Source organism: Sorex araneus, chromosome X, assembly GCF_027595985.1.
Source record: "Sorex araneus isolate mSorAra2 chromosome X, mSorAra2.pri, whole genome shotgun sequence".
Classification (NCBI taxonomy): Eukaryota; Metazoa; Chordata; class Mammalia; order Eulipotyphla; family Soricidae; genus Sorex; species Sorex araneus.
The window spans coordinates 91,423,820-91,448,285 of NC_073313.1; positions in this window are offsets into that span (position 1 = coordinate 91,423,820).

Here is a 24,466-nt window from a genome sequence, read left to right on the forward strand (position 1 = left end):
GGAAGAGATGTTAACCCTGTCCAGACCAGTCCAGGCAGAGTCATGGCTCGCCCATTTTCATGGGGCCTGTATTTCTGCCCACTTGTGGGTAGTCTCCACAGTCTCATCCTAATAGTCTGGTTGGGCACCACACACCAATAATGAAAATTATTTTTCTAGTAATGATGGAATTGATGAGAAGTAAAGCAATTCATTTTTATTATTTTCTTTATTATCAGCAGAAACATTTCATAGAACAGTGCTTAATGAGGGTGAATGATTTTTGAATAAATAAGTCTGAGTTAGGTTTTAGAGGAAAAATTCTTCCTACTTATTGAGTTTTATAGGATATCAACATAATTCTTGATAGGAGATTCAAAAAATAAAACCTCTTTTAAATGGATGGAGATTGGTCAGTGGACAGAGTGAAGTAACTGCAAAGGATAAAATATATTGCAAAATAATTTTAAGAATGAAAAATTGATTTATTCACTTATGTGTCTACAGAAATTATAGGAAAGTATTGAAGATGGAGCTGACTCATATATATTGAAAGAATTTTTGAAAAACTTAATAAAATATCTATATTAAAAACCTGAGAGAATATTACATATGTTACAGTAGATTATTACATGTTATAGTAGACTATCACATATGTTATTATAATTTTGTTGTTTGGCGGGAAGGGGGATCACACCCAGAGATCCTCAGGGCTTCCTTCTGGCTCTGCACTCAAGGATCTCTTATGGCAGGGCTTGGAGGACCTTATGGGATTCTGGGCATTGAACCCAGGCTGGCAGAATGCAAGGTAAGTGCCCTCCCTCTTGTACTATCACTCTGGATTCTGATTATCTTTTTTCCTTTAATTTATACTCTCTGCATAGAAATATCCCAAATTCCTCCTATCATTACAATTATAGACTTTACACACAGTCTATTTCCTTTAACCCTTTTTTCTTAAATGAGTATGTCACTTCTTAAATGGTATTTCCCCCACAAAATATCCAAAATTCACAATGTGAAATGATCAGTTACCATATTAAAGAAGATGAACTCCTTTAATATGAACATTTCACTCATGTGAATGCAGAATGATAATTTCACTATTTCCATAGTAGTACTGAAAATTTCCCACTACTAATCTTAGTAAATAAACATTTCTGCTTTACATAACTACTTCCTAAAGATGTTTATCTTTCTCTTCTTTTGCAGTCAATTTTTACAATATAGTAGAGCTCAATAATAAGGTTTTTTTCTGTTAAAATATTGCTTCAAAACTACTAGTCGACAATACTATGTTATCTACAGATTTGGTAATTTCTATCTATGTTCTTTGGGCTGGAGCGATAGCACAGTGGTTGGGTGTTCGCCTTTCACGCAGCTGACCCGAGTTCGATTCCTCCGCCCCTCTCGGAGAGCCCGGCAAGCTACGGAAGTATCGAGTCTGAGCCGCAGAGCCTGGCAAGCTACCCATGTGTATTGGATATGCCAAAAAACAGTAACAATAAGTCTCTCAGTGTGAGATGTTACTGGTGCCCGCTCCAACAAATCGATGAGCAACTGGATGACAGTATACAGTACAGTATAATGAAAATAATTAAGTCAAGTGTCCATGCTTTACAATTACTCACTAGTGACAACATTTAAGTCCCATAAATTTACCACTAATTTTCTTTGCTTTTAATTTTGTTCTCTTCCTTATTACAATGTTTTCACCATTCCCCCACTACTTTCCTTTAATATTAACAATTTCCTAACATCATTTCTTTAAAGCTGTTTCTGTATGTTGTAACACCAATTTATAAGAAATAAACAATAAATAAACAGCTACTATTTGAAAAACGAGTTAATAGCCAGGATATATAACAACATGTTGTTTGAGCTTTTTTCAAAATATGGCTGATTAATTATACATGACTCATTTATAATGAATGCCTACACATTTATTAATATACATATTTAATAATAATGAAATGTCTAATTGCATTTATCATACTACCTTAAACTCTATTGCTTAAAATATGGAATCTTCGATAAAGAATGTTTATCAACAGATGCCACATTAACAGATATTATGTGCTTTGAGTAGAAATGATGAACAATATATAAAATCCCAGTTTATTGATTTTTAATTTATCTTTGTTTTTTTATTTGATCTTTGAAAATTTTTTATTCTTTTTCCACATTCCAGAACCATAAATTTCTGTGAAGGAGTTATTTTTGCCCCACCCTCATCCAATGTCACTAGAGTTTAGAAATAAGAGAGAGGCAATAAAAATTAATAGTCACTTGTGCTGTCTAGTATCTTCTCTGATTAGTACAGAATAAAACCAAAAGGAAAAATGTTAATAATAAATGTCTCTCAAGAACAATTTCTTTCCTTGGAAAAAATACTTCTGAATACAATACAGTCTATGAGACTGTATAATAAGATTACGTATGAAGAAGGAAATATTTTAGGGATATTCCTTGTGTTATTTTAGAAATATTCCACAGCTATGCTCAAGGCCCATCTCCACATGTTCGGACAAGCCTCATGCATGAAGGAGCCTACAGAGGAACCCAGGTGTGTGGGACCCGGGACAGAGATCTCCAAGCCTGCTTGGATGGGGACTGGGCCTCTTCTGCCCAGATCCTCCATTTTCCAGTAGCTAGGCAGTCACACCCACAAACTCCCCCGGCGCCCCTGTAATAATGCCATCAATGGCCAACATCCAGAGACTATAAAACCAAGCTCTGGGAAGACATTTTATAGTCTAGTTCTCCCTCTCGGAGAACCTGGCAATCTACCGAGTTTCCTGCCTGCATGGGAGAGCCTGGCAAACTCTCAGTGGTGTATTCATATGCCAAAACCAGTAACAATGATGGGTCTCATTCCCCTGACCCTAAAAGGGCTTCCAATGCGGCACCATTGAAAAGGACGAGTAAAGAGAGGCTTCTAAAATCTCAGGGATAGGACGAATGGAGACATTACTGAGACCACTTGAGAAAATCAGTGATGATGATGATGATGATGATGATGATGATGATGATGATGATGATGATGATGATTCCTTGAGTACACTTTTCGGATAGTAAAGATTATCCTCTGCTATAGATGTTTGTATTCTATGAAGACTTCATGACATGAGTTTAGTTACTTCGCACAAACCAACTAAATAAATCCTTTGGAGACTATTGCAGTTCTGATAATAAAAGAAAAACTAAATGCTTTATAAATTGCCTTGGAATTAAAAGTGAAACTATAATAATGGGGAGAATGTCTACTTCCATAGAGTTTACCACCTTGATTTAAATATAATGTCTAAAATATTTGTCAATTCATTAACAATAAAATTAAAAAAGTGTTTCAGAATTTAAAGTTAACAAAATAAAAAGCAGAACAAAACTTTCTTTTTAACACTCCCCCTAAATGACACAGTTCAATCCTTTGCCATTCTTCATTAGTTTTATGATGAAAAACAGAAACCAAAATTGTTATAGCAGCATAAAACTTACTTTTATGCATGATTCGTCACTTCCAATGATTATGCAAATAAAATGAATATTCTACCATTTTTATTGTTCTAGCTACATCTCTAATCTCCAGCATTGTTTACCAAATGGTAGTTTAATCTCCCTCCAGGCAGACTATACCTACATTTTTTTGTAATAGACAACATACTCTTTCTTTGTAATGTATAAAAAAGAACTCTGTGTAAGAAATCATTAAACCTAGGTTCTACCTCCTCATGTCATAAACCATTGCTGCTGAAGATTTCAACAGAGATAACTTCACACAATTAGATCAAGAAAGAATCTGCACATAAATCTTGATGGCTCTTAAATATATAAATTGCAAATATCTCTGGTGCATAAATCTTATGCTTTAAAATTAGAAAAATAATTATAAATATTCACTTAGATATGTACCAAAATATTAAAATTGTATATTTAAAGCATTTAGAATGTTATGCTATAGTTAATAATTTTACATAGATTAACTCTATTAATATCCCAGTAGTACTATAATAATTCCATTATAACAGATAAGCAATGTGAGACATAGTGAGTTTCTTTATTAATCATTTACTGCAAGGATGAATCAGCATATTACAATAGAATATTAGAGATTTTCCAGAGTTTCAAAGCTTATGAGACATTTTGACAAATATGAATGTAATGTATTACTAAAGGACACATTATGAGGCCTGATAATGGTCTTTTTTTAATACTCAGAAAAAGTGTTGGTGGGAAGTTGAGAGTTTCATGTTATACATCAAACTATCCTCTTATGAGACAACTAATCCAATAAGGTATTTTGAGCTTGCCAAGGATAATTTCAACTGTGGTTTCCATACAAATGATGTTGAAATCACTTCACTTGGATGCAGATTAATTACTTTCCTTTGCAATTATTCTGATGCAGCTTCTTTTTTTATCATTATTTAAGTAATCAGTACCGTTTCATTTTAGTAACAGCCATTCAGCCAGTCTTGTTGAGATTCTAATTCAAAGATGCCGTGAAAACCATACACTAGTATATTTTTTGAAGATGAAATGTTAAGCAGTAGTGACTTACAGGAATGATGGAGACAGCCAATAAAGATCACCTTGAGATACTGTTACAAATTTTCATGATTGTGTTTCAGGCAAACATTGCCCGAGCAACCATCCCTCCACCAGTGCACATTTTCCACCACCACCATTGTTCCCAGGGTTCCACCTGCCAACCCCATCCTACCCCACTCCTACCACTGTGGCAGGTGAAATCCTTTGTCTCTAATTTTGCGCATTATGATACCCAATACAAATATTAAGAGGTGATCGTGTTTGGTCCTTGGTCTACTTTCAGCACACACCTCTTATCCTGGGAGATCCTCCAATCATCATTTACTAAGTGGTTCCTTTTCTGTCTCATGTGCCTTTTTCCCCAGCACGAGGGACTGGCATCTAAATCATGGTGTGATCCTCCTGGCCCTTATTTCTACTTTCCTTAGGTGTTAGTCTCATATTATGTTACTTTATATTCCACAAATGATTGGAATCTTTCTATGTCTGTCCTTCTTTTTCTGACTATTTTCACTTAGCATGATACTTACTATCCATGTCCATCCACCTATATGCAAATTTCATGATTTCATCTCTTCTAACAGCTGCATAGTACTCAATTGTTTAGATGTACCAGTTTCTTTAATTAGTCATCTCTTCTCATGCACTCTGGTTTTTTCCAGAGTCTGGCTATTGTGAATAGCGCTGCAATAAACATACAAGTGCAGATGTCACTTGTACTGTATTCCTTTGCATCTCTGAGATATATTCCCAGGAGTGGTATTGCTGAGTCATATGGAAACTCAATCTCTAGTTTTTGGAGGAATGTCCATATTGTTCTCCAAAAGGGCTTTGCCAACCAGTCGGCATTCCCACCAACAATGAGAGTCCCATTATCCATGCATCCACACCAGCACTGGTTGTTCTTGTTCTTATTAATGTGTGCCAGTCTCTGTGGTATAAGCTCATTGTTGATTTGATTTTCATCTCCCTGATAATTAGGGATGTAGAGAATTCCTATTGGCCTTTTGAAGTTGTGTGTGTGTGTGTGTGTGTATAAGTTTCTGTCCATTTCTTCTCCCCATTTTTTGATGGGGTTAAAGGTTGTTTTTTTTTTTCTTGTAAGGTTCTACCAGTGTCTTGTATATACTGGGTATTAAGCCCCTGTCTGATGGGTATTGGGTGAATACTATTTCTCATTCCTTGGGCTCTTTCTGTATTCTAGTCACAGTTTCTTTTGTGGTGCCAAAGCTACATAGCTTAATGTAGTCCCATTTGTTTATATTTGTTTCCACTTGCTTGTTCTGTGGTATTTCATCCTTAAAGATGTCTTTAGCCCTTGGAACCAGTGTGTCACTTGTCCTGCAGGTGGGTCTGAAGAGCAGCCCCCTGGAAGGAGGGCACACTTGTGCCCTGCATTGCTCACTGGTCCCCAGCACCTTCCAACCCCCGCAACCGCTTCCAGTTTCCCTAGTCCCTTGGAACCAGCATGCCGCTTGTCCTCCAGGTGGGTCCGAAGAGCAGTTTCCCAGAACAAGGGTGCACTACCACCCTGCATCCTCCACCATATACCCAGCACCTTCCAGCCCCCCTGTGACCTCTGAGCCAGGGGGTGTGGCCTCCAAGCCAGTGACCCATTGTTATTTTCTTCTTTCTCAGCAATCTGGACTCATATACTGTGCTCCATCATGTAACTCTGAGGAGAATATCCTAGCCCTCTGAAATACATTAGGCCAATAGTCCACTAGCTTATCCCAATTGCATCATAATACTCGTAGACACAAGAACCCGCACAAGTCAAATGTAAAACAATACATCCCCCAAAGCTTCACAACAGGCCTCACATAAGCCACAGAGGAGCACATGAGAGGAAGTTGCAACTCCTGAAGGGGAAAAAGGGGACCACCATAGACCGAGCTCACCCAGAATCCTTAACCACAGCAAGAGAAAAAACTGATAGTGAGCTTGAAGGCCCCACCTTCATACTACCACCACAACATGAAGAAACAGCGCAAATCCCCACCATGAGGGGAAGGTGAAGAAAAAGGTCCAGAAGCCCCAACAGGGGCTACTCACGAATTCGATCTCTCTGATAAGGAATTCAGAATTGAAATGTTGAAGATGTTCAATGAACTCAAAGTAACAGTGGAAAAGACATCCAGAAAATTAAAAGAGGACTTGAATGAAATAGTAGGATGGGTAGTCAACAAAATACAGGAAGAAATGAGAGCAGAAATTGAAAGGCTACAAAGAGAAGTGTCACATAAAGGATTCGATAGATGAAATAAAAAACTCAGTGGGTGCCCTCAACAGTAGAATGGCTACAGCTGAAGATAGAATCAGTGAGCTTGAAGATGAGCAGCAGAAAGCTTACAGACAACAACAAACCATTGGAAAAGACCTCAAAACATCCCTAGGGTGAATTAGAGTCCTAGGGGATAAATTCAAGAGGAACAAAATAAGAATCATAATAGTAAAAGAAGGAGAGGGAGGCAATCCCAATGAAAAAGTCACAGTTAAAGATATCATAGCCAAAACATTTCCAGAACTGGAGAATTCAGGTATCCAGGTTTAAGGAGCTCAAAGGATGCCAGCTAAAAGAAACCCTAATAAAAAGACTCCAAGACATATCATAGTAAGAGTGATGGATGACACGGATAGAGACACAATACTGCAAGCAGCAAGGTCGAAGAAGGAACTCACATACAAATGAGCACCCCTTAGATTTACAGCAGAGCTATCAGAGGAAAACCTCCAAGCCCAAAGACAATGGGGGAATATAGTGAAAAACACTAAATGAAATGAACACCTGACCAAGAATACTCTATCCAGCTAATCTCTCACTTAAACTCAAAGGAACCATACACTATGTCAGGGATAAACAACAGCTCAGGAACTTCATAGAATCAAAACCAAACTTAAAAAGGGGACTAAGGGGGCTTCTGTAAGACAAGAAAAACCCCTACAGGAACAACAAACCCATACAGAAAGATGTCACAAACCCTATGACAATAATCTCTCTCAACATCCCTGGTCTAAATTCACCAATCAAGAGACAAAGAATGGCAAAATGGATTCAGAAACTGAACCCAACATTCTGCTGCCTACAAGAAACACATCTGAATGGTCAGAGCAAACACAGACTCAAAGTTGAAGGATGGAAAACAATCCTTAAGCAAACAACTCTCTCAAAAGAGCTGGAGTGGCCATACTAGTATCTGACAACATAGATTTCAGGTTGTAAAAGATTAGAAGGGACAGTGAAGACCATTTTTTACTAATCAAAGTATATATACAGAAGGAAGAAATCACACTTCTAAACATATACACAACTAACAAGGGGCCAGCTAAATACTTAAACCAACTTCTAACAGATTTTAAAGAGGACATTGCTAGCAACACAACAGTAGTTGGGGACTTCAATACTGCCTTATCACCTCTAGATAGATCAACAAGATCAAAATTCAGCAAGGAAACACTGGCCTTGAAGGAAGAAATAGAAGAGAGAGCTAATAGATCTATACAGGGCTTTGCATCCCAAAAAGAAAGAATACACATTCTTTTCCAGCGCACACAGAACATTATCCAAAATAGACCATATGCTGGGTCACAAAACATACCTCAATAGAATCAGAAAAATAGAAACTGTACCAACAACCTTCACAGACCATGATGCACTGAAGATAGAAGTCAACCACGCACAGACACAAACTAAACACCTGGAAATTAAACAACTCAATGTTGAACAATGCGTGGGTCAGGAAGGAAATCAAGGAAGAAATCAAAAGATACCTGGAAACAAATAAGAATGAAACATGACTTAAAACTTAGGAGACATAACAAAAACAGTATTAAGGGGAAAATTTATAGTTCTGCAAGCATTCGTCAGGAAAGAAGAAAGAGCCCACATCAATAACTTAACTTCACAACTCAAGATCTTAGAAAAAGACCAACAAAAGTAGCCCAACCCAGGCAGAATAAAAGAAATAACAAAACTTAGAGCAGAAATTAACGACATGGAAAAACAAAAAAAAATTCGAAAGATCAATGAAACCAAGAGCTGATTCTTTGAGAAAATAAACAACATTGATAAACCACTAGCAAGACTCACAAAGAAAGAGAAAACTCTAGTAAACATATCGGAAATGAAAAGGGGGACATCACAACAGAAACCAAAGAAATTCAAATGATCATTAGAGACTACTTTGAAAGCCTGTATACCACGAAACAAGAGAACCTAGAAGAAATGGATATATTCCTGCATTCCTATAATCTCACAAAGTTGAAACAAGAAGACCTGGAATACCATAATAGAACTATTAATATCAATGAAATTGAAACTGTAATCAAAAGTCTTCCCAGAAACAAAAGCCCAGGTCCTGAAGGATTCACTAGAGAATTCTTCCAAACATTTAAAGAGGACCTATTGCCAGTTCTCCTCAAGCTTTTCCAGGAAATTGAAGACACAGAAACTCTCCCAAACAGTTTCTATGAGGAACATACCTCCCTGATACCAAAAGCAAACAAAGACACCACAAAAAAAGAAAACTACAGGCCAATTTCCCTGATGAACACTGATGCAAAGATCCTAAACAAAATATTAGCAAATATAATCCAACAACTCATCAAAAAGATCATACACCAGGACCAAGTGGGATTCATCCCAGGTATGCAATGATAGTTTAACATTAGGAAATCAATCAACATAATCCATCATATCAACAAAAAAAGAAAAAAATCATATGATCATATAAATAGATGCATAGAAAGCATTTGACAAGATCCGGCATCCGTTTATGATGAAAACTCAATTTTTCTCAATATAGTCAAAGACATCTACCACAAACCCATTGTAAATAGGATCCTCAATGTGGAAAAACTAAGAGCTTTCCCTCTAAGATCAGGAACAAGATAAGGATGCCCACTCTCACCACTTCTACTCAACATAGTACTGGAAGTACTTGCAATACCGATCGAGCAATAAAAAAGATATTAAGAGCATCAGATAGGAAAGGGAGAAATCAAGCTTTCACTATTTGCAGATGATATGATACTATATTTAGAGAACCCTAAAGCCTCTACCAAGAAATACCTAGAAACAATAGACTTGTATAGCAAAGTTGCAGGCTATAAAATCAATACCCAAAAGTCCTTGACTTTCCTATAAGCGAATAATAAGAGAGTCAAAAGTGACTTGAAAAAAGCAATCCTATTCATAATCATGCCTCAGAAAATCAAGTACCTTGGGATAAGCTTAACTAAAAAGGTTAAGGACCTATACAAAGAAAATTATAAAATGCTACTTCAGGAAATAAAGCAGGACACGAGGAAATGAAAACATATCCCCTGTTCATGGATTGGGAGAATTAAGGTTGTCAAAACAGCAATGGACTGAAGAGATATCACAGGGTATTTGCCTTGCATGCAGCCAATGCGGGTTCGATTCCTCTGCCCCTTTTGGAGGGAATAATGTGGGCTTGTGGTTGATGAGCTTGTAGTAGATGATTTTGACTATATTGAGGAAAGATCTTTCGACTCCATTTTGCTGAGAGTTTTTATCATAAATGGGTGCTGGATCTTGTCAAATGCCTTCTCTGCATCTATTAATATGATTGTGTGGTTTTACTCTTTCCTTTTATTGATATGGTGTTTTATGTTGATTCATTTGTGAATGTTAAACCATCCTTGTATACCTGGGATGAATCCTACTTTGTCATGGTGTGTGATCTTTTTGATGAGTCGTTGGATTCTCTTTGCTAGTATTTTGTTGAGGATCTTTGCATCTGTATTCATCAAGGATATTGATCTGTAATTCTCTTTTTTTTGTGGTGCCTCTGCTTTTGGTATAAATGTGATATTTGCCTCATAAAACCATTTGGAGGTTTTTCTGTTTTTTTCAATTTCTTGGAAAAGTTTGAACAGGATTGGGAGTATGTCATCTTTGAAGTTTGGAAGAATTCACTAGTGAATCCATCTGGGCCATGGCTTTTTTTTTCTGGAGACTTTTAATTACTATTTTATTATTTTGATTTCCTTGATAGTGATAGGTCTTTGAAGGTACTACAAGTCTTCTTGGATCAACTTTGGGAGATTATAGGAGTCCAGGAATTTATCCATGCCTTTGAGGTTTTCTGGTTTCATAGCATAAATCTTTTCAAAGTAATCTCTGATTATCCTTTGAATTTTTGTGCAATCTCTTGTGATGTCTCCCTTTTCGTTTCTGATTCTCTTTATTAGAGGGCTTTATTTCTCATTCCTTGTGAGTCTTGCTAGTGGCTTATCACTCTTGGTCTTTTTCTCAAAGAACAAGCTCTTGCTTTCACTTATCTTTGGATTGTTTTTTGGGTTTCCATGTCATTAATTTCTGCTCTAAGATTTTTTATTTCTTTCCTCCTGTCTGCTTTGGGCTACTTTAGTTGATCATTCTCCAAGATCTTAAGCTGTGAGGTTAAACTATTTATGTGGGCTTTATCTTCCTTCCTGATAAATGCTTGTAGAGTTATGAGCTTTCCTCTTAACACAGCTTTTGCTGTGTCACATAAGTTCTGGTAGCTCCTGTCTTCATTCTCGTTCATTTCCAGAAATTTTTCCATTTCTTCTTTGATTTCCCTTGGAAGCCACTCACTATTCAGTAGTGATTTGTTTAATTTATAGGTGTTTTTTTAAAAAAATTCTGTTTCTGGTTGTGATTTACTTCGATTTTCAGTGCATCATGGTCTGAAAATATTGTTGATATAATTTCTATCTTCTTAACTTTATGGAGGTATATTTTGTAGTCCAGTAAGTGGTCTATCTTGGAGAATATCCCATGTGCACTTGAGAAGAATTTGTACTAGACCCCTGTCTTCCATTTCTCCTTCAGATAAAGTATATCCTTGCTGAGCTTGAGTCTGGCTGATCTACGGAGAGGTGATAAAGTGGTGTTGAAATCTCCAACTATTATTGTGTTGCTGTCAATTGCTTCAAGTCTATGAGCAGTCATTTTAAGTATTTTACTGGTTTCTTTTAGATGCATATGCATTTAGGAGAATGTGTTCTTCCTATTGTACATGTTTTGATTATTAAGAAATGACCCTCACTGTCTCTTGTAACCGTCTTCAGTCTGAAGTCTATCTGGTCTGATATTAGTATGGCCACTCCTGCTTTTTGGAGAGAGTGGTTTGATTGTAGGATTGCTTTCTGTTCTTTCACTTTGAGTCTGTGTTTGTTCTGCCTGTTCAGATGTGTCTCTTTTAGGCAGCAGATTGTTGGATTCAGTTTTCTAATCCATCCTGCCATTATGTCTTTTAATTGGTGCACTTAGCCCATTGACACTGAGAGAAATTATTGTTATGGGGTTTTGTCCCATCATTTTTGCCAAAGTTTGTTGTATTTGGGGTCCTTGTCTTTTCTTACAGTAGTCCATTTAGTCACTTTTGTAGCCATGGTTTTGAGGCAATAATGTTCCTGAGTCCTTGTTTGTCTGTGAAGCTGTATGTTGTTCCTTCTGATAGGAATTCGAGTCTAGCTGGTAAAAGTAATTTTAGTGAGGTGTTTATTTCATTGAGATTGTTCACTATATCCCACCACTCTCTATGGATAGGTCTGCTGTGAATCTTAAGGATGCTTCTTTATAAACAAATTCTTTCTTTGATCTTGCTCTTTTCAGAATTTTATCTCTGTCTATGATTTTTGTCATTCTGATCATGTTGTGTCTTGGAGTATTTTTATTTGGATTTCTTTTAGCTGGAACCATTCTGGCCTCCTGGATCTGGTCGCAAGTGGTATTCAGCTGTGGGAATATTTTAGTACTTATGTCTTTGACAGTTTCTTATTAGGGTTTTCTTCCTGTCCCTCTTGTACTCCAATGATTCTTATGTTATTCCTCTTGGCTTCATCGCAATTTTCTCTTGACATCTGTTGGTGTATTTTGAGGCTCTTTTCCATTTTCTGCTGTTGTCTGGAGATTCTCTGTACCTCATTTTGGAACTCACCAATTCTGTCTTCAGCAACTATTACTCTGTTGCTGAGGCCTTCCACTGAGTTTTTCATTTCACCTACCAAGTTTGTTAGATCTGTCATTTCTGTTTGTATTTTTGTTTACATTTCCCACACCTTTTCTTTCATATCCTCTTCTATTTTATGTGTTCCATTGTTTCTTAGAGCTCCTTATACATCCTTAAAAGTTCCATTTTAAACTCCTTATCTAAGAGGTTATGGAGTTCATTGTACGGTTTGATTCATCATGGGCTAGCAATTTCAATCATTAGGCTTGGTGAGTTTCAGCATTGTTTTACCATAATGACCTTTGTGTATTGGAGTTTAATTTCCTGTTATTGTATGTTATGGCCACTGTAATTGGTCTGTGTGAGTTGCCGTGCCTTATTGATAGGAATATGTGAGATCTGGGATAACTAGTGCCTTAAATGTGGGGTGCAGAGAAAGTAAGTTTTGTGGTTATGGGTTTAGAAGGTGCTCCAGATGAGTAGATGGGGGAGCAACACACACCCAGTATAGGAAGTTGGTGGCCGCCCAGGAGGAGTGGCACATGGGGCAAGATGCAGGTTCTGCGGGATGCTAGGAGGACTTATGGTCTGAGTGCCAACTGGGATGCAGGCACAGGGAGTGGGTCACCGGCCAGGGGAGTCCACACACATTCATTTTTATATTATTATATAGATAAATGGTATTCTAACAAAGGAAAACATTTTCTTCCTAGGATACAAAATTAGACAGCAAAGATAGAGCAAACTTATCAAATGATAATTGAATTTAAAGACTATTTCATGTGGGTGTCTCTGTGGCTTAAGTGCTAGAACACATAAAAAGCATATTCAGAACTCTGAGTTCAATCCTCAGCATCCCATAATGCACAATAATCCTCCGTTTATCATCTTCCCCTTTATCATATTCAGCTTTGGTCCCAATGGTTCTGGAGTGCCATTGGTGTAGCCCTTAACAAATAAACCCTTTTTATTTGTTTTAATTTAGGGCTCATATCTGGCAGTGCTCAGGGGTTTCTCCTGGCTCTACACTCATAAATTATTCCTGGTGGTGTTTGGCTTACCATATGGGATGCCAGAATTTGAACTGGGATCAGACATGCAAGGCAAGTGCCCTACCCGCTGTACTATTGCTCTGGCCCCCAAATAAACCTCCTTTATTTTATTCACTGTCACTGATACCGTTGTTCATCGATTTGCTCAAGTGGGCACCAGTAACGTCTCCATTGTGAGACTTGTTATTACTGTTTTTTGGCATATCGAATATGCCACGGGTATCTTGCCAGACTCTGCTGTGCGGGCGGGATACTCTCGGTAGCTTGCCGGGTTCTCCGAGAGGGTACACAGAATTTAATTCTGGTTCTGTGCTAAAGGATCATTCCTGGTGGGGCTTGGGGGAACCTAGGGAGTGTTATGGATTGAATCTGGGTTGAAGGTGTGCAAGCCAAGTACTCGCTGTACTATCTCTCTGACCATCACCATGGTATCCCAATTTTTGTTTTTACTTGGAGGTGTGTTACATCTGGAGATGCTCAGGACTTACTCCTGGATTTGCACTTAGGGACCACTCCGGGCAGGGCTTGGGGGACCACATGGGACACTAGGGATTGAACCCAGGTTGGCTATCTTTTTATATCCAAAGTTAACTGTTACCTTAAGTTAAAATTGATAGTTATTTTACATTCTAAATTAGACAATATATTTCATGAATACAAGCTCTAACTCAAAAAGTTTCAAACCAACAGAATTCAAAAGGTTTCAAACCAACAGAAACCAAAGAATTTCAAAAGATCATCAGAGATTACTTTGAAAGAAATTCTGTACGTCATGAAATAAAAAAAATAGAGAAATGGATAAATTCCTGGATTCTAATAATCTCCTAAAGCTAAGCCAGTGCTCTTCAAAGTTGAGGGAGTGATGAAAACCCAAGACCTTTGTTGCATTCAAACCACCTCAGAACAGAAATTTTCTCAAAGAAGAAATCCGAATGGCTAAAGGGAACATAAGAAAATGCTTTATATCACTAATCATCAGGACTATGCAGATCAAAACAATAATGAGATATCACTTCACACCACAGAGACTTGCCTGCCTCCAAAAGAACAAAAGCAACCAGTGTTGGCATAGATGTGGGAAGAAATGGACTCTCCTTCACTGCTGGTGAGAATGCCGACTGGATCAGCCCTTTTGGAAAACAATATGGACGGATTTTCAAAAAATGGGATATTGAACTCCCATTTGACTCAGCAACACCACTCCTGGAAATATATAAAAGAGAGGGGAAAAGGTATAGTAGAAATAACATCTACATTTGTATGTTCATTGAAGCACTGTTTGCAATAGCCAAAATCTGGAAAAAACTGGAGTGCCCAAAAATAGATGACTGGTTAAAGAAACTTTGGTATGTCTATATAATGGAATACTATGCAGCTGTAAGAAAAGATGAAGTCATGAAACTTTCATATAAGTGTATTAACATGAAAAGTATCATGTTAAGTGAAATGAGTCAGATAGAAAGAGACAGACATAGAAAGATTGCACTCATCTGTTGAATATTAAGTAACAGAGTGGGAGACTAACACCCAAGAGTAGTAGAGATAAGGACCAGGAGGTCTGCCCCACAGTTTGGAAACTGGCCTCACATGTGGGGGAAACTGTAGCTCACATAGAAGGGAACACCAAGTAAAGATGTTGGGGGGACCCATTTGGGTTGAAAGATGTGTGCTGAAAGTAGACTATAGACCGAGCATGATGACCACTCAATACCTATATTGCAAAATACAACAGCCAACAGGAGAGAGAAGAAAAGGGAATGCCCTGCCACATAAGCAGGATGGGGTATTGGGGGATGGCGTGGGGGTGGTGGGAGGGATATTTCAAACATTGGTGGAGGAGAATGGGCACTGTTGGAGGGATGGGTAACCGATCATTGTATGATTGAAATGCAAACACAAAAGTTCATAAGTCTGTAACTACTGTACCTCTTAGTGATTCACTAATAAAAATTTTTAAAAAATTAAACCCTGAGCACCACCTCCTATGGCATCACAGCAAAAAAAATTATGGAAATAAATTTGATGGGAAAGTTGTATAGAAAAACACCACTAAGATCAATGAAAATAACATGGAAGATTCAAATAGCACCAAGCAACTCAGTAAATTCTCAAACAGTGAGTTTAGTAACACCATTTTATTTCATAGCAATTATTATTTTGTGATTGAAAATCATAATTCATGATTATAAAATAATAATTGTAAGATTGTATATTTTAAAACAGTCATAACAAACACAAATTGACCTTAATTGATCTATTTTTTGTTAATTTCATTTTCTGTTTTTTTTTTTTTCAGGAAATATGAAGTAAATTTGTGTTTCCCTGCTAAGGTGGCTGGATTGGGGTTGGGTGGGAAGCTGAGTACAGTGGTGGAAGATAGATCACAATGGTGGTGGGATTGGTGTTAGAACAATGAATGATTAAAAAAACTGCATTAGGAACAACTTTGTAACCACAGTACTATAATGAATATAATTAAAAATAAAAATTTGCTAAAATCAAACATGACAAAAATCTTCACAGAAAAATGGCAACAAATTCCCTTATATTAATAATTTATATAGACATAAATAAACTGACCTCTTCTGTCAAAAACAGCATAGGTGGATTAAGAAACAAAAGAAGACATTCTGCTTCTACCAAAAGCTACAATTGACCTCTCAAAGTAAACACTAGTTCAGAGAGTAAGGTTGAAAATAATCATAGAAGAAGTTGGTGAATGAAAAAATAGAAGAGAAAGATGGCCATTATTTTTTAAAAAAATTATTAGTGAATCACCATAAGGTACAGTTACAAATTTACATATTTTCGTCCTTGTGTTTCAGTTATACAATGCTCGAGTAACCCATCCCTCCACCAGTGCCCATTCTCCACCACTGATGATCCCAGTATCCCTCCCACCCCCACTACTCCATACTCCATACCCCCCAACCCACCCCTCCTCTGTGGCAAGGCATTCCCTTTTGTTCTCTCTATCCTTTAGGGTGTTGTGGTTTGCAATAGAGGTATTGAGTGGCAATCGCGATCAATCTATAGTCTACTTTCATCACGCATCTCCCATCCCGAGCAGGTCCTCCTACCACACTTTGCTTAGTGTTTCTTTCTCAATCTGAGCTGCTTTTTCCCCCAGATCTGAGCCCAGCTTCCAAGCGGTGGAGCAAACCTCCTGCTACTTATCTCTACTATTCTTGGCTGTTAGTCTTCCATTCTGTTACCTTATATTCCACAGATGAGTGCAATCTTTCTATGCCTGTCTCTCTTTCTGACTCATTTCACTTAACATGATACTTTTCATGTTGATCCACTTATATGCAAATTTCATGATTTCATCTCTAACAGCTGCACAGTAATCCATTGTGTCGATGTACCAAAGTTTCTTTATCCTAGCTGTTCTCAGACACTCAGACACTCAGGTTTTTTTCAGATTCTGGCTGCAATGAACATACAAATGCAGATGTCATTTTGACTATACTTTTTTGCCTCTCTGGGATAATATTCCCAGTAGTGGTATTGCTGGTCAAATGGGAGCTCAATTTCTAATTTTTGAGGAGCATCCATACTATTTCCAAAAGGGCTGAACAAGTTGGCATTCCCACCAGCAGTGTAGGAGGGTCCTTTTCTCCCCACATCCACGCCAAAACCGGTTGCTTTTGTTCTTTTGGATGGGTGCCAGTCTCTGTGGTGTTGGCCATCACTTATCAGACTAATATCATTCAGGAAAAGAAAGGAAAAAGAAATAGGGATAGACTTCAAATATGTTAAAGGGATCAATAAGAAATTAGGACTTCAGGGCTGGAGAGATAAGCTCAGCAGGTAGGTTATTTGCCCTGCAAGCGGCGGACCTGGATTCGATTCCCAGCATCCATACGGTCACCCAAGCACTGTCAAGAATAATTCCTGAGTGCATGAGCCAGTAGTAACCCCTGTGCATCACCAAGTGTGACCAACCCGCCCAAAAAAGAAATTTGGACTTTATTCTTATTTTCACACTGGATGAATTAGCAGAATTATTATCTTTTATTTTTTATTAGTGAATCACCATGAGGTACAGTTACAAACTTATGAACTTTCGTGTTTCTATTTCAGTCATACAGTGATCATTTACCCATCCCTCCACCAGTGCCCATTCTCTCCACCAATGTTCCCAGTATCCCTCTCACGACCCCCACCCCATCCCCCACAACCTCACCCTGCCTCTGTGGCAAGGCATTCCCTTTTTGGGTGTTGTAGTTGAATAGAAGAAATTATAGAGAAACTGCTAATAGACTAAAGACATATTTTGAAAGCAACACACAGTAGTGGGGTGTTTTACATCCCACTCTCATCAGGGAATAGATCTACTAGACAGAACATCAGTAAATAAATATTTTAAAATGATGATCTAGATCTTGAGGTGGGTCTGGAGTAATAGCACAGCAGGTAGGGAGTTTGCCTTGCACGCGACCAACCCGGGTTCGATTCTCAGCATCCATATGGGTCCCCCAAGCACTGCCAGGGAGTAATTCCTGAGTTCAGAGCCAGAAATAACCACTGACCATAGCCAGGTGTGACCCAAAAAGCAAGAAAAAAGAAGAAGAAGAAGAAGAAGAAGAAGAAGAAGAAGAAGAAGAAGAAGAAGAAGAAGAAGAAGAAGAAGAAGAAGAAGAAGAAGAAGAAGAAAGAAGAAGAGAGAGGAGGAGAAGGAGAGGAGGAGAGGAGGAGGAGGAGGAGGAGGAGGAGGAGGAGGAGAGGAGAGGAAGAAAGAAGAGGAGGAGGAGGAGAGGAGAAGGAGAAGCAGAAGGAGAAGGAGGAGGAGGAGGAGGAGGAGGAGAGGAGGAGAAGGAGGAGGAGGAGGAGAAGGAGAAGGAGAAGGAGAAGGAGAAGAAGAGAAGAAGAAGAAGAAGAAGAAGAAGAAGAAGAAGAAGAAGAGAAGAAGAAGAAGAAGAAGAAGAAGAGGAGGAGGAGGAGAGGAGGAGGAGGAGGAGGAGGAGGAGGAAGATAAGAAGGAGAGGAGGAGGAGAAGGAGAAGGAGAAGCAGAAGGAGAAGGAGGAGGAGGAGGAGGAGGAGGAGGAGGAGGAGGAGAAGGAGAAGGAGAAGGAGAAGAAGAAGAAGAAGAAGAAGAAGAAGAAGAAGAAGAAGAAGAAGAAGAAGAAGAAGAAGAAGAAGAAGAAGAAGAAGAAGAAGAAGAAGAAGAAGAAGAAGAAGAAGAAGAAGAAGAAGAAGAAGAAGAAGAAGAAGAAGAAGAAGAAGAAGAAGAAGAAGAAGAAGAAGAAGAAGAAGAAGAAGAAGAAGAAGAAGAAGAAGAAAATCTTGAAGTAATTGACACAAGTGGACTCCCACCCCCCCTCCCATAAAAGTCAATTTAAAATAAATCCAGTGGATGTGGAACATAATCTGTGTGATATATGTCTTGCTGGGGCAAAATTTTTCTGATATTAAATCAAGAAAATAGAAATCATATCAAGTATATTTTCATATCACAAAGTTATGAGGTAGAAATTAAGCATAAAAATAAATATTTGAGAACCTGTAACATTTGGAAACTGGGCACATTCTGTTAAACAACTATTGGATTGAACTAAAGAGGAAACTGATGAATAAATTTAAATGATTTCTTGAAATGAACAAAAATGAAGACAAACTATCAGAACCCATGAGATACAGCAGAGTCAGTACTACAGGGAATTTCATGGCAATACAGGCTTATTTTATGTAAAATATAAAGCTCAAAACAATAGTTTCACTTTAAATTTTGAGATAACAAAGTAAAGCAACAAAATTCTAAGGTAAGTAGAAGGAAGGAAAAGATAAAAAATAGAGCATAGAATGACATAGAAATAGAAATAAATGTATAAAGTTTCAATAAAATCTAGTTGTTTTTTCAAAAAAGTTATCAGTGTTTACAAACCTTTAGCTATAGTAATGATGAAATAAGAGAAAAAAAGTATGAAAATTGTGTTAAAGGTAGCACTGTCTGTCTGTAGCACTGTCATCCCGTTTTTCATAGATTTGCTCGAGTGGGCACCAGTAATGTCTCCATTGTGAAAATTGTTACTGTTTTTGGCATACAAAATATGCCACAGCTAGCTTGCCAGGGTCTGCTGTGCGGGCAGGATATTCTCAGTAGCTTGCTGGGCTTTCCGAGAGGGGTGAAGGAATCAAACCCGGGTCGGTCACCTGCAAGGCAAACACCTTACCTGCTGTGCTATCAATTAGACATAAAACATTATCATAAATTTCTATGAACAACTCTTTGTCACTAAGCTGGAGAACCTAAAAAATGAACAAATTAGTAGAATCTTGCAAAATCCCAAGACTGAATCATGAGGAACTAGAAAAACTGAACAAACCATTCATGCTTAGGTAAGTTGAGACAGTAATTTAAAATATTAAGAATGAGAAGCTAGATATAGAGTCACTGGAAAGTTGTACTAAACCTAGATAAATAAATGCTTATTAAATATACTCCTCAAGCTCTTCCAAAATATTGAAATAACAACAATTATTGCCAAAGTCTTTTCTAAAGTCAGTATTACCTTAATATTAAATCATTGACATAATAATTCTAAACAAAACAATTACAGATTAATGACTATCAGGGGTGATATCAGCAAACTAAACATCAACAAAATAAATGCTCCTCAAAAGAAGTTAGAAAACTGAAACAAACAAATCACCCCAAGATCACACCAAATCACCCCAAATAGTATTTGCTCTATGGATGCAATGATGGTTCAATATATCCATCAGTATAATATACCATATCAGCAAGAGGAAAGATATGAATTGTGTGATAATATCAATTGATGAAGATAAAACTTTTTCAAAAAATATTCAACATCCTTTATTTTTTAAAAAATCAACAAAACAAGGGCATAATAAATGTCTCTCAAAAGACATTTATTATGTCTTTTGAGACATATTATTATTACTTATTATTATTATTACTTTATTATTATAATAAAGTAATTATTATAATAATTACTTATTATTACTATCAAAAGATAGTAACAGTCATTTATACATAATCTTACAAAGTGAAAAACTGAATGTCTTCCTTTTGAGATCCGACACAGAGCGAGATTATGCACTTTCTCATCTATTATTCAACATAGTCTGAAAGTCCTTGCCAATAAAATCAGGCAAGAAAAAGAAAGAAAAGTATTGAACTGATAAAGAAGAAGTTAATTATCACAACTTGTAAATGACATAGCAGTATGCATATAAAATCCTAAAGACTCACTAGAGAAAACTCACAGAAGCAAAAAACTTAAGACAGCAAAATAGCAAGCCACAAAATCAATGCACAAAAATCTGTTGTATTTTTACTTTCAAACAACAAATTGTAAGAGAAATAAATTTAAAAAACATAATTACATTTAAAAACTGTCTAACTCTTTGAGGTTTATTGTTTCTTTGGTGGTGGATGTGGTGCTGAACTGATGTAGGCATGGTAATATGATGAACTATATTTTAAATATGGGTACCTCAAAAATTGTCTGAAGCAAATATAAAATGCTGTTCAATAATATAAAATACCTAGGAATCAATTGGATAAAGGTTATGAAATATTCATATATCAAAATATGTAAGTCACTTTTGAAGGAAATAGAAAAGGACACCAAAGTATGAAAATATATTCCCTCTCATAGGTTGGATGAATTAACATTGCTAAAATAACAATCATAACTGAAGTGTTATATAGACTCAATGTAGTTCCAATCACACTTCAGATAATATTCTTCAAGGATTTAGAACAAACTCTACTAAAAGCTATAAGGAATTGTAAGACTCCCTGAAATGCCAAAGAAACATTGAGATAATATATATGGCAGTTGTAACTGAAGAGAGGAATGTGCTTGTCTTGCAGGAGCCTGACCTGCTTTAGTCCCCGGCAACCCATATAGTCCCCTGAACACCACCAGGGGTAATCCATAAATACAGAACTTGGAGAGACCCCAAAACTTTGTCAGGTGTGACTTAAAAACTAATATAAAAGTAATAAGGAAGATATTGCCTTTCTTGCCTTAATTGTATAATATGTTATAAGAATAAAGAATGATACTCAGGGGCTGTAGGGATAGCACAGCGGGTAGGGTATTTGGCTTGCATGCAGCCAACCTGGGAGTTGGATTCCCAGCATTTCATATGGTACGCCTAGCACTGCCAGGAGTCATTCCTGAGTGCAGAGCCAGGAGTAACCCCTGTGCATCGCCAGGTGTGATCCAAAAGCAATATATATATATATATATGTATATATATATATATATATATATATATATATATATATATATACATATATATATATATACACACTTCAAACCAAAATAACAGGATAGACCAGAGATTAACCCTAAAATAGATAATTAATCTATAACAAAGGAACTAGTATATAACATTAAGCAAGGACAGCTTCTAAAACAAATAATATAAGGCAAACGGGATGACCACATGGGAAAAACGGAATAAGATATGAATCTTACACCATACAGATAAGTTAATTGAGAATGAATCAAATAACTGAATTGGGTCACTGTATCACTGTATCACTGTCATCCCGTTGATCATCAATTTTCTCAAGTGGGCACCAGTAACATCTCCATTAGTCCTAGCCCTGATATTTTAGCAGCCTCTCTTAACTTGTTCTTCTCAGTGGTGCCACATTGGAGGCTCTTTCAGGGTAAGGGCACTATGACCCATAATTGTTACCTGTGTTTGGCATATTAAGTACACCACAGAGAGCTTGCCAGGCTCTGCTGTGCAGGCAGGTTGCTCTCGTTACCTAGCTGTAAAAAATTAAACCATCTTTCTCATCTCCCGCACTCCCAGCTCTGGCCTCTCTCTGCATCAACTCCCACCTCTCTCTAGTCTCTCCACCTACTTGTCTCTCCCACCTTGTCCTCTAGGCTACACCCAGCCAGGTAGCAAAATCAACATAAGAAAGCCCTTCCTGAGGGCAGGGCATTCCAAAGCCCTTCCTGACTCTTAAGGTTTTTTTCCTTTTCTTAGTCCAAACACTCATTAACATCTTAATACTAGTTATTTTTGTATGGACATAGCAGGAGATACATTGAGGCTTGCAAGGCAGCTCTCCTGGCAACATCTTGCCACAGGCTCAGACTACAGCACTCAGGCCAGATTAATCACTCCTAACTCTAGCAGGGTCTGAATCTAGTTATCACTGTTTCGATCATGACAACATTTGTCCATGATCAAGCTCTTAACTTACAGTTAAGCATTAGGCACTTGGGCCAGGCCCATCTCGATGTCAGGGTAGCACACAACTCACTGCTTGCCCTGGGTCCATATCATCCCTCGTCAGGACCCTGCTTTTGGGGGTGCTAGGAAGTAAGGGCAGCTGAGGCTTAGGTCGAGAGAACAGATGCCCAGGAGGAAAATATCATGTAGAGTCAAATGACTCCCAGGTAGTATTTGCTAAGTCTTCCTGTGTCCATACAAAAGGACATTGCTCTGAATAAACTATGCAAACAACTCAGGGAGAAGAAAAAAACAATATTTACAAGTCAACAGAACACTAAGAAAGAAGCTACAAATAAACAAAGAAGAATGGGAGCACTGTAACAGGAGTAACCCAATAAACCTAAGCTTCCTGAGGCTATGTAATCCTACATATCCCCCTTTTTTTACAAAAACACAACAATTTGAAAATGAGAAACAATTCCAAATCACAACACAATTCAAAATCATAATACAGTCTCATTAGTTGTACTAAGATTTCAGTCCAACCCTGGGCCCAGAGCAGTGCTTGTAGTAAAGCATCCAATTGTCCTGCACTGTCCAGGGGCGATAAGGATTACACCTAGCTAGGTTCTCTGAGAGAGAGAACTAGGCTATAAGAGGGAGGTTCCGGGAGCATTGTTTTATAGTCTCTGGATCTTGACCATTGATGGGATTACACGGCACCAGGGGCAGTTTGTGGGTGTGGCTGCCAAGCTATTGGAAAATGGGGTGTCTAGGTGGACGCGGCCCAGTCCCAATCCAAGCATGGTTGGAGATCTCAGCCCCGGCTCCCACACACCTGGGGTCAATGTCCATAAAATATATTGAGGAAGATACAGGTAAAGTTGTGCAGTATTTGAACCTCAGAGTTTAAATGATTTTATTTCATTGGTAGAGATGAAATCAAATATAAACAGGTGAAATGACATCAAATTTAAAAGTCTACATGATAAAAAATGTCCTAAGTATTAAATTAAAAGACACTATTGAGGGGCTGTAGCGATAGCATAGTGGGTAGGGCGCTTGCCTTGCATGCGGCCAACCCGGGTTCGAATACCAGCATCCCATATGGTCCCCTGAGCACTGCCAGGAGTAATTCCTGAGTGCAAAGCCAGGAGTAATGCCTGTGCATCTAAGGGTGTGACCCATAAAGCAAAAAACAAAAAAGACTCTATTGAATGGGATAAAATATTTGCACATATTTCTGCAAACAAAAATAGCAATGAGAGCCACAAAGATAGTACAGGGCATAAGACTGACTCGTGTTTCTTATGGTCCACTCTGGCTTGATCCCCTGCACTCTGAACCCTGCTATTAGTGAATACTGATTAGAGAGTCAGGAATAGTCACTGAGCACCATTGGGTATGGCCTCAAAACAATGAAGATAAAGCAAACAAAAGTCAATGATAAGAAATCATTTCACACCAGTGAGAATGATATACATCAAAAAGACTGAAAAAGAAAATACAGAGTATGCAGTGATGTGGTGAAAACAGAACTCCCAGTTACTTCTGATGGAAACATTATGTGGTTCAACTTCTATTAAAATCACTATGGAAGATGCCAAAAATAAAGCTAGAGCTCCAATATGATGCACTGAATATATTTCTTGGCATATATACCCCTAAACACAGATAGAGTAATTTGAAAAGATATATAAACAACTATAATCATTGTAGCACTTAACCCAATGATCAGT